Source organism: Trichosurus vulpecula, chromosome 3 (assembly GCF_011100635.1).
Source record: "Trichosurus vulpecula isolate mTriVul1 chromosome 3, mTriVul1.pri, whole genome shotgun sequence".
NCBI classification, from domain to species: Eukaryota; Metazoa; Chordata; class Mammalia; order Diprotodontia; family Phalangeridae; genus Trichosurus; species Trichosurus vulpecula.
The window spans coordinates 297,254,112-297,266,483 of record NC_050575.1 but is presented as its reverse complement, the minus strand read 5'-3'; the positions used below and the strand labels follow the sequence as shown (position 1 = coordinate 297,266,483).

General features: G+C 40.9%; 1 pseudogene; it reads right to left on the bottom strand.

The window, feature by feature from the left end:
- Positions 1-11,640: 11,640 nt before the first annotated feature.
- On the bottom strand, positions 11,641-12,021 carry LOC118844614 (annotated as a pseudogene).
- Positions 12,022-12,372: the final 351 nt, after the last annotated feature.

Genomic DNA, 12,372 nt, shown 5'->3' with positions numbered 1-12,372 from the left:
CTTGTCAATTACTTTAATTATTAGGAAGTTTTTCCTTACGTCAAGTCTGAATTTACCTCCACAACTTCTACCTATTTTTTTCCTGATTCTGCTTTCTGAGGCCATCTCCTTTTATTATTTATTTATTTTGTTTAATATTTTTGTTTTCAACATTGATTTCCACAAGATTTTGAGTTACAAATTTTCTCCCCATTTCTACCCTCCCCCGCATTCCAAGATGGCATATATTCTGATTGCCTCGTTCCCCAGTCAGCCTTCCCCTCTTTCACCCCACTCTGCCCCCATCCCCTTTCCCCTTACTTTCCTGCAGGGCAGGATAGATTTCTATGCCCCATTCCCTATATATCTTGTTTCCTAGCTGCATGCAAAAAACAACTTTTTTTATTTTTTTAAGCATCTGCTTTTAAAACTTTGAGTTCCAAATTCTCTCCCTCTTCCCTTTCCACCCTCTCTCTCTAGGAAGGCCATCTCATTAAAGAAAGAGCACCTGTCCACTGCCTCTTCTCCATGCTAGACATCCCAGCTTCAACTTCCAGTCAGCCTGCTACTACAAGGGACTGTGCTAAATTCTGGGGATGCAAATACAAAAAAAAAGAGAAACAGTCTCTTCCTTCAAGGAGCATGCATACTAAAGGAAGACTTACCAATGAGAGAAGACAAACAAAAAAGAGGACATGGTGGAGAAATACAAGGGAATGAAGCTGGGTCAGAAACTGAGATGACTTTTGTTTTTTGGTAGGGAGGGGTTTTAAAGCCTGTTACAACCTTCCCAGTATTATTACACATTTCTCTGTTTCAATCACACTCTATGGTAGAGTCAAATCCTATGCCTTTGCACTGGATGTCCTCCATACCTGGAATGTATTTCCTCCCAAATCTCCATCGCTTAGAACTCCCAGTTACCTTTAGGGCTCAACTCAAGCATAACCTTCCACAAGAAGCCTTTCCTGATTTCTCTAGCCTTACCTCCCCCTGCCCAAATTATTTTTGGTATATGTTTATTTATATATATACATGTTCTCTCCTAATAGAACGAAGTGCTTTTGTATCATGGCTTTCAGATAGTCCAATAATTCTTAAATTTTCTCTCCTCAATTCATTTTCAGGTGAGTTGTTTTTCTTTTGAGGTATTTCACATCTCTTCCAATTTTTCAGACTTTTGACTTTATTTTATTATTTCTTGTTATCTCATGGTATCGTTAGCTTCCACTTGACCAGTTCTAATGTTTAAGGAGTTATTTTCTTCATGGAGATTTCTTTCCTCTCTTTCCATTTGTCCCATTCTGATTTTTAAGGAACTATTTTCTCCAGCATTTTTGTGTCTCTTTTTTACCAAGCTGTTAATTCTCTTTAAATAATTCTATTGCATTGTTCTCATTTCTTTTCCCAATTTTTCCTCTACTACTGTTATTTAATTTTAAATTTATTTTTAGTTTTTTCATCTCTTACTTTAGCTCTTCTATCAATTCTTGTTGGGATTGTGTTCAATCTGCATTTTTCTTTGAGGCTTTGCTTGTAGGTGTTTTCAAGGCATTGTCTTCCTCTGAATTTGTACCTTGAGCTTCGCTGTCACCATAGTAGCTTTTTGTGGTCAGGGCTTTTTTCTCTTTCTGCTGTTAGCTTATTTTTCCAGCCTATTTCTTGACTTTAGACTTTATGTTAGACTTAGGCTTTGCTTACCTCTGAGTAGTGGAAGCGATTATCCCAAGCTTCAGGTTTTTATGTCCTGCTATTTCCACAGCTGAGTCTGGGGGCATGCAAGTTTTTGATGCTTCCAGAGTGGTATAATATGGGGTACAGTCTGGTCACTGCCATCCTGGTCTGTATTCTAATCCTTACACAGGTAAGATAACCACTCTTTTTTCACCCTGGAGCTGTGACGTGGAACTGGGTACTAGGAAATGAAGCTGCCAAATGGCACCCAAATCTGTTAAAAGTGCTAACTCAAAGATCCGCCTGGAATTTGTTTCTGGTCAAGTGTTCAGTCTCTTTAGCCTGGGGGTAGATGCTCCTAGTGTTTATGTTCCTGCCACCATCACCACTGCTGCTGCTGCCCCTGCCAACACCTCCAAGGTTCACATTTCCACCCTACTGTCAACAGACCTCTCTTTCTCTCTTCCTAAGTTTTCGTGGGCAGTAAATATGTTTCACCATGATATTTTTTGGTTATTCTACTCAAAATCGGGTGTGAGGAGCTTTTAATAGGGTGTTTAGAGGGGTAGTTTGGAAGAGCTTGGAAAAATTGTTGACTTCACCCTTCCTTCTTCAGAATATAAGCTCCTTGATGTCAGGGACTGACCTTTGATCTTTGTATCCTGAATACCTAACACAGTGCTGGGCACACAAAAGACAGTTAGTGAATCTTTACTGACTTATTTAGGTAGAAGGTTTGAGAAAAAAGTCCCTCAGGCAATGGCTCTCTGATCCCAAGATGACTAACATTTCAAAGAAATCAAGCTGTTGCCAATGAAAATCAGGAGAAAACTTTAATAATTCAAATCCAACCAGACTGTGCTGGTCAATTAACTTTAAAATATTCTGATTTCTAATACTCTTCATATTATTTAGGAATTTACTATTTTCCATGCAAATAAACTGGAAGTTCAAATGAGTCAATAGTCTTATATGGCAGCTGTTTATTAAATATTTATTAATTTGATCAATCAACACACATTCATTAAGAGCCTACTGTGTGCAGAGGCTCCCACTGGCCACTTGGGGACAAAAAAAGTTCAAATAAGAGGTAATTCCTGTCTAGTAGGAATAATGGAATTATCAAAAACTAATTTGTTATTATCCTGATTTAACAGAAAGCAAGAGTGAAATGAGAGTTCTACTATACTTCTCTGGGTGAAACCATACCTGTTCAATTCTGGGCAGTAGGGTAAATATTTAGGAAGGGGATTGAGAACATATAAGCCATACAGAAGAAGAAGATAATGATGATGATGATAATAACAATAGCTAATATTTATATATCATTTTACAGTTTGTAAATGGCTTTATGTATTTTATTTCAATGATTCCTCACCACCACCCTGTGAGGTAGATACTGTTATTGTCCTATTTAACAGATGAGAAAACTGGGGCTGGGAGAGATGAAGTAATTAGAACTTGGGTCTTCTTTACTCCAAGTCCAGTGCTTTGTAGATTATGCCACCAAACTGAATAGGGTAAAGAGAAAGAAGGAAAAAGATGTAAGAGGAGAGGGTGATGAGGGGACTTGAAACCATGCCATTGGGAGGATGTCTTGAAGACACTAACATGTCTTCAACATTAAAAGTACCATCACATGGAAGAGGGTTTAGACTTGTTCTGCTTAACCCCAAAAGGCGGAAAAGTAGGAATAATAAAAAAAGTAGAAAAAAATCCCAGACTGTTCAAGCTGCCCCGAAGTAAAATGGGCTGACTTGGGAGGTTATGATTATCCCTTCAGCGAACCTCTCAGGTACAAAATGCACGAAGGTGTTGAAGAGGGAATTCCCACTTGGATATGGTTTGGACAAGATGCTCTTTGGAGGTCCTTCCCAACTCTGTGATTCTGTGAAATACACTTCTATACGCTAGCATTTGTGTGAGGAAGGGGTGGGTGAGTTCGATAAAGGAAGAAGGAGAATATGGTGGCAGCGATCTGGAATGACAAGACAATTTGGGGTTATCAGAGCGCAGAACCAATATCAGATTTGGGACTGAGAAAAGGAAAGCCTTGGCTTTAGGCTCTCTTGGGTTCCAGGGATTAGTTGGGGCTTACTTCAGTAGTGAGATCATATAGCTACAGGGAAGGATTCTGAGTAGACAGACACACACACATACACCCCCTGCCCTCACACATGATATTCCTGGAAAAAGCCAAAGTGTCTCCTATAGGAGTTTCAGAGTAAAAAGGATTTAGACATAAATAGTGAGAGTGCATATGAAAATATAGGGGACGGGGGAAATAAGAGAGAGTCCTACTGGGATTTGGAGACTCAGGTCATCCCATTGGTGGCAAGATAGGGCAGCAACTCTCTCACTATTTCAGACAATTATCAGGACTCTTCCATGACCCTGTCAGAGAATTATAAATTTAGAGCTAGAAGAGACCATAGAAGTCATGTACTCCAATTCTGTCACTTTACAGAGGAGGAAACTAAGGTGCAGAAAAAGAGGTTAATGGCCTCTCTCAGGGATGCCCAGCTTGTAAATATATGAGGTAGGATTTAAATTCAGGTCTTTCTGACTTCAAGGCCAACGCTCTATCCACCACCTCACCTCTAGGTTGCCTCTCTAAACAATTAGCAAGGATCTCCTGAAGAACTGTGTTGGCAGTTTCTGTCTGTACACATTTTTCTGTCTGTACACCTACCATATTTTCAATGTTTCTACCTATTTCTCTACTTTTGCTCTGACACTTCCTCCCACTTAAAATATTTTCCCTCTTCACAGAAATGAGTAGGAATGGTGGGATCTAAGCAATTAAAAGAGGCCTGGGTACAGTGTGTTTCCAGGCCTGCATGATCAATAGACCCAAAGTAACTCTTCCTTCACAGGTACCATGATTGAGGGCTCACTGCTTCCATTAACTTTGACTAATAGGTGATCATTTCATAATGACTTGACTTTCACTTATGCACTGCAAATATTGGTGGAAGAGAAGTTTGTTCAGGTGCCCCTCAAATGTACACATTTGGATCTCAGTGCTGGAGGATTTGAAGCTGAAACTTAATAGCTTCGGCAAGGATTCCCCCTCAAAAAACCTCCAGGATTTCAAGACTCCAAATTAAGGCAATGTAAAGAAAAAACCCAATGTAGGAAAGGAGGCAGCACTCACAGCTGAACCCCAGACTTGTCTCCATGGCAATCACCTTGCTCTATAGCAGGGGTTCTTAACCTGGGGAGTGTGAACTTGCCTTTAAAAATATTTTGATAGCTATTTCGGGATAATTTGTTTTATTTTTGTAACTCTATTTATTTTATACATTTAAAAAGCACGATCCCAAGAAGGGGTGCACAGGCTTTACCAGACTGACTGCAAAGGGGTCTATGACACATAAAGGGGTTGAGAACACTTGCTCTGTGTTATGTCTTCATTCTAGAGCGCCCTGGTTGATACCCCCTTGGTCTTTGCTGCTGTCTATCTTTGGCTGGCCTTTAGGGCATTCAGATGCCTCAACTCCCTTGACTAAACAAGACTGAAAACATTGCTTTTTTTCCTCAATGGTAGACATTGTAGTGTTAAACTTCACTGGGGAATTAATGAGAAAAGCTGGGTGCACAGGATATTCCAGAAAGACTGGCAACTTTGGTGTGAGGGCTTGCTGAGGCCTTTTTAGGGCTGCTATCCACCCTTGGTATTCACCTTTCAACCAATTCTCACCTGTGGTGCCAAGAAACTGTAGCTTGTGCAGCAGCCACATCCCAATAAAACTACCTCAGCAGAGAGGCCAAATAAGGTGAAGGGTAATCGATAGGGCTCAAACTTTTTGGTGAGGCAGGGGGATGCCTACCCCAAGCATGTGAAGACTTCCCCAGCAGAATGAGCAGATGAGAACGATTTGTTCCAATGTCCATGAAGGTGGTTGAAGCAGGCTCTGTGGACCACTTAGAGCTTGGTTACATATTAAAGATGCCAAGATCATCCACTGTATCCCAGGCCATTTCCAGTCATCTTGACTTTTGTTTTGCCACTGTGCTTCAGTGACTCCAGAAGAGGAAGTGAGGCTGATGACTTTGTGCAACTCTGACTCACTTGAATCCAATTCGCTCCCAAGTCAAGACATCACCCATGGTGTCATTGATCTTCTTCAAAAATGAAGGACATACAACAATAGGAAAAGTAAGAAAATCAAATAAAATCAGGTGCAAAAGTTTAAAATGGTAAGGTTTATGGTGAAATCCAGACATTCTTCTGCTTAACCACCTCTGACTTTTTTTTTTTGTAGAATCCCAGACCAACATCCTTCCTTATTGATTGTGGGCTTACCTTTGTTGTTCTCCTCTCTGGGTCTAAAGAGCAACCATTTTTCCTTTGCTTTATGTCCATCCCCTACTTTATCTACCAGTTAGGGAGAAGAATCCCTAAGTCATAGGTGAATTTTAGGATTAGAGTATTTCCTGTCATTTTCTCCCAAGGGTGTATATAACATATCAAACAGTCTGGCAGAAGTCCAGGTGTTCTTCATCCCACCTCTTCTTTTGCTGGAGCAAAGAAGAATAAAGGGGGAAGAGCCACAAATTATGGGAACGACCCTTGCTTTACAACAGCATCTACCGGGAAGTGGGACTGAGTCATGTCAGGAAAGGACTTCATGAATCACCTTGAGCAGGAGGCAGGAGTTGATATGGTCCTTGTTTATCCCTCCTGACTATCCCATTGAGAGACTCATTTGGCATCCTTAAAGCTGATATGGGTAATTCTCATTCTCTCAGGCCCATTCTGTAGTACTCTTAGAAGAGTCTTCTGCTTTCCTGTTCTCAGAAATAATAACAAAAATGATTATCATTGTTATATATTACTATTACTATTGCTGGCATCTATATAGTAATTTAAGGTTTGCAAAATATTTAAATGTATTAACTCATCCTGGATCATCCTGGTTGGTTCTTCCTTGGGCTCTGCTGCTACCTGTCCTTACTCGGGCTCTAGGGCATTCAGATGTCTCTACTCTCTTGGCTTGAATAAGATTGAAAACATTATTTTTTTTCCTTAGTGGTAGATATGGTAGGGTTCAAATTTACTTTAACTCATTTGATTCTCACAACAATCCTGGGAACCAGGTGCTCTTATTATTCCCATGTACTGGAGAGAAACTGAAGCTGAGAGGGGTTAAGAGTCCTACCAGGGTCACACCGTTATTTAGTATCTGAGGCAGGATTTGAACTCAGGTCTTCCTGATTCCAAGTCTAGCACACTATCCACGATGACTCCTAGCTACCTACCAAAGGTGTGAGAAGACCTGAAGGACACTGGGCATCTGCTCAAGTGATATCATGGTTGAGTTGTGATTCCTAATGCTATGGATGAGAACAAGTCTCCCTTTTTCCTGTCCTATACCGCCCCCCCCATTTCTAGCCTAAACCTACCTGGAACAGTGTCACCTAAAGGTATAAGAAAAGACAGCTTTGAGATCCTGGGAAAATGAATCTACTCCGGATGACCCAGAGGCTGGTGTATACGTCTGATGCTTGTTACACTGGCCCAGGATGCAGTGATTACTTTCTAATTTCTAAACAGTTATAGTGTATTTATAGAAAATGAGTGACACGCTCCCTGACTCTCACCAAGCATACCATTCCTATACCCATAAAAAATTGATGTTTGTAGAACTTGGTCTGGCCCAGGGTCAAGTTACTGCAACCTGGATATGAATATGTTTTGGATGGAGTGTGGAAAAGGAGGACTGGAAAAGGGGGACCAATGTGACCAGGAAGCAACATCAAAGGTCTTATTATCCCAATCAGAGTTTTAGAGAAGTTAAGTGACTTGTCGAAGGTCACAAAGATAGGAAGTAGCAGAGTCAGGTTATAAACTTAGGTCCTGTGACTCTACAAACAGCATTCTTTCCACTGGACCACACACACACACACACACACACACACACACACACACACACACACATCTGAATACTAAGCAGAATAGATGTGCCTTTCTTTGAAGGGAAGGAGAAAAAGGAATAAGCATTTATAAAGTTGCTACTACATGTCTAGTGCTGTGCTAAGTACTTTTTACCAAATGTAATTTCATCCTCATTTCATCCTCAGAACAACCATTCAAGCTGAGTTATTATTGAGTTAAGGAAATTGAAGCAAACAGAGGTTAAGTGACTTTCCCAGGGTCACACAGCTAGGAGATATCTGAGGGTGAATTTTTGAAGTCAAGTTTTCCTGCCTCCAGACCCAGGGTTCTATCCCCTGGGCCCCATAGCTTCCTTAGAAACTGAGGGGTTATAGAGAACATCTACTATGTTTGAATATTAGCCATATTTTGTAATTTTATCTCACCCCTTCCAATGCCTGTTCCTTGAGGATATCCTAACTTTTGGTCTTGGGTATCTCTCATAATCATGAGAATGAAAGTTGGCAAGAGGTAAATTTAAGGCTTGATATAAGGAAAAACTTTGTAATAATTATGGCTATCCAAAACTGAAATAGGCCCCCGGGAAGGCAATGGATTGCCCCTCACTAAAAGTCTTCAAGCAAAGGGTTGAAGAGCCAACGGGGTCAGGTCCATGGGTGTGGAAAATCTTGTTTGGTTATGGATGGACTAGTTGGCCTCTGAGATCCCTTCCAATATCCTTTCAACAATGAGATTTCACGATTCTGCAGTTGTATGTCATCATCCTCATCCTCATTCTTATTGTCCTCCTCTTCCCCCCCATCTTCATTATTATCATCCTCATCCTCCTCCTTTTCGTCATCATCATCCACAGAGAAGAGGACAATAGCCTCAGTACCAAAGGGGTAACCTATTTCTGAGAGTACAGTCCTCAACCTCTGCCAGGATTTGGGGTGAACACTAGCTCCAAGAGAGGAATGCCACAGTCATAGTAGCCTGGGGGTGGTGATGTGCAGGTGGGTGGTCATGCAAATGCACCACAGAAGTAATAGTCTTGCTGAGGAATAAGCACATGCCCCACTGGATGTCAGCATCCTTGCACAAAGCCTCTTTCACCTTGTGCTAGCTATAGCTCCAGCCTTAGATAAGGTTTGAAAAACAGATTTTTTGTCTCCCTTCCCTGTCTTGATCCTCCTTCTCCCCCACCCCATCCCACCCCCTGGCCTCAGTTATGTTATTATTTTGGGAAGCTTTGGGTATTATGACACTTGAAACTTGACTTTTCACAAAACAAATTCCCGGGGACCATGGAAGGTAGGATTTTCTGACATTAAAAATATGTACACTTCTAAAAAGTCATATAAAAATGCCCCTCTTTATCCCCATCCCCACCCCCCTCCCCAGGCAGCTGCTGGCCTTCTCTTCACAGTCCCAGCTCCAGCTCCGGTTCACCCTGGCAGACTGTATTTGCTGGGAGCTCCTGCTATTTTAGCTTTTGGCCTCTCTCTCCCCTTATCTTCCTCCCTCCCATTGCTCATTTGTTTTCAGCAGCTTCTCATTTCCCTGTGTTGGTTTAGTCTCAGCCCCAGACCCTGTCCAATATTTGTCTCCCTGCCTTGGCTATTTGCTCTCATTTCCATATGTTTAACATACATATTAGCTGCCTCCTCAGCCTGTCCTGTAGCTGCCATCACTTCTCTCCTCCAGGATGTTAGGCCCCAGAGTCACAATGTGCCCTGATCCCTGGCTCCCCTTCTCACATCCTAATCCAAAGGGGATTTGGAAGCAAGAGTCCAGAGAAGCTCTTTGATCTAACACAGGTGGTTGGGTCTGTTTGCCAGATGCTTCTAGCCTTTCTTCCTTGCTCCCACCTTCTCCCTAGAGTTTCTCTAGGAAAGTTAGTATTGATTGGTAGTTATTCAAGATCTATAATTGCTCTCTTATTTAGGACCCAAAGGACTATCCAATTAAAAGTCTTAAGCCTAGGCTTTATAGGCCTTCCAAGATTGTCCTCTTGTTGTTCTTTCTGCCCTTATCATCTTCTTTACCCAAGTTCATGTTCTAGGGTCCATCTATATAAACCTATCTACTGTCCACTGTATGCTTCTGTCCTCTAAAACTTGGCACATGCCATTCTTCCCAATGAGAATTCCCTCTTGTCACTATGCTAAATCACACCCCTCCCTTTAAAACATTTCTTCGTACATACTTCTAAGAAGCTTTCTTGTAGTGACCACTGGCTCCAAGCATCCTAACTACTATAGTACTGTTACCTCTTTGTACTGGGACAAAGTAGTTCAAAATTTCAAATTGTACTATTGCTCCCTCTTCGTTGGATTATATCTGCAATTTTAATGGATGCCACTAGGTGATGCTGGTTTTGATTTGTTTCCTTAATCCCATCAGCTAAATTTATGTCCTGTTCACCATTGGTCTTGATGTCTCAGACATAAAAATCACAGGTTTCCATGCCAAAACTACTACTTTTATTAGAAAATATAACTTTACTAGAACAAAGAAATGCATTTGATGAAACATCACTTTTTTGTTGTTCTTCAGTCATATCTGATTCTTCATGACCCCATTTGGTATTTTCTTGGCAAAGATACTGGAATGGTTTGCCATTTCCTTCTCCAGTTCGTTTTACAGATGAGGAGTTTGAGGCAAGCAGGGTTAGGTGACTTACTCAGGGTCACACAGCTGGTAAGTGTTTGAGGTAGGATTTGAACTCATGAAAATGAATCTTCCTGACTCCCAGGCTGGTGCTCTATGCACTGAGGCATTTAACTGTCCTCCCCTTGCCCCAACATCACTTATGGACCATAATATATTAACATTAATAGGGGATACCATTTGGAAGCTATTTAAAGAAATGGAACTACCAAGGAAGAAAATGAATGCCTTCCAACAGTATGGTGTAGTCACTGGATTTGAACCTTGAGTTCAACTAAGACCCTGTATAACCTTGGACAAGTCATGTTATCATTCTGTGCCTTGTTCTACTAGACTGTAAAATTTTAAAGAGTTGAAATAATCATTAAGATATTTTCCAGTTCTAAATCTGTGATAATTTTAAATTATACACTGTTTGTCTCTTAGTTTAGTTAGAATCTACATAAAAACTTCAAGCCACTGAAAAGTATCTCTAGTATGAGCCTATTCACAGACTATGGGACAAAATTATATTTGTGAAGCATCCACAGTTCCTTCAGCCATTCCCCAGGTGCTATGACATTGAGTTTCCTCTATGGTTGAAGTTGAAAATGGCGTTACTGATTACACAGCTGCTGGTATATCCAAGGGCAATCACCCAACTCCATCTCCTTTCTGCCCTGAAGACTGAAGCTGCCTATTTGTTGGTCAGAAGCTACAAGGTTTATGTCCATCTGTAGTACTGCCTCTGTTCCTCTGTGAAAGATGAGGTTAAGCTACAAATCCCCCTCCCTTAACCCCCATTGCCACTGCTGCCTCCTAACCTAGGCCTAAACAGAGCCTGTTTGTTGCCATTTCATACTGGGTTCATGCAAATCTGACAATATCCCCAGAAAGCCAGACACAGAGCTTACTGAGACCAAAGTATCTGAGGTTTTTCAAGCTAGAAGGAATTGTAGGAGGGATATACTACTACCTCATCATTCTACAAAAAAAGAAACTGAGGCTCCTGTAGGTGAAGTCACTTAGCCAGTGAAGCTTCTCATGGACCAGAGTCAGGATGGCCCCAATGAGCTAAAGTGCAATGGATCTGGCACTGATTCCTATGGAACAATATGGAAGTCCAGTGATATCACAGACACATACTAATGCCATTTGAGATCACTGAATCTCATATATGGAATATGGGCTTCCTTCAGGGATGCGGTTGTATATACTTAGAGCAATAGCTAGGAAATATCCTTCTTCCCAGAAACAGAGATTTATCTCTGTATGTATATGTTGTTGTGTTGTTGTTGTGTAGTTGTTCAGTTGTGTCAGACTCTTCATGACCCCATGGATTATTTTTTTCCATGGGGTTTTCTTGGCAAAGATACTGGAGTGGTTTGTCATTTCCTTCTCCACTGGATCATATTTTTTTGACATTTTATAACTTTATTTAAATGAAGTTTGAATTAGTTTTCATCCACATTGACTGTCTGTAAGCTTTTGAAAGTGGTGACAGGTACATAAGTAACCAAGTTTTACAGCTTGTTTGGTGAATCTTCATCCTCATTGTGTTTCCTGGACAAATACGCTCAGATATGGTTTGGAACATTCCTTATTCCTTTGGCCCAAACAGGTTTGTTGAGTCTGGTGTCAATGCATACATCTGGAGTTCCCATTTCTTTCATGGCAAATTTGCAGATTTCCTTTAGAGCCCAAGGAGCTCACTTTTTGAAGCCTTCTCCATGAATCCTCTTGTAAATGTTGGTATACTCCCTGGTCACCACCTCATTGATGGCAGAATGTCCCTTGTTCTCTCCATCTTTCTTCGTGGGAGCCATCCTTCCGGGGACCAGGTCAGAAAGCCACTGGATCCTCTTTTGTCAGAGCTCTCCACTATGACCTGTCCATCTTGGGTTACCCTGCACAGGATGTCTCATAGTTTCATTGAGCTACACAAGTTTCCTTCTCCATGACAGGGAAGTGATCTAGGAGGGTCTTATGTATGTGTGTATACACACCCATATATGTGTTTAGATAAATGTATTTATATACATATGTGTGTATAAATGCGTATACATATACACATGTATATGTTTAGCTGTATTCATATATGGCTATATAGGAAGAAATATATAGTTACATACATATATGCATATGTATGTGCATACGTACATAATATATACAATATACTTATCTCA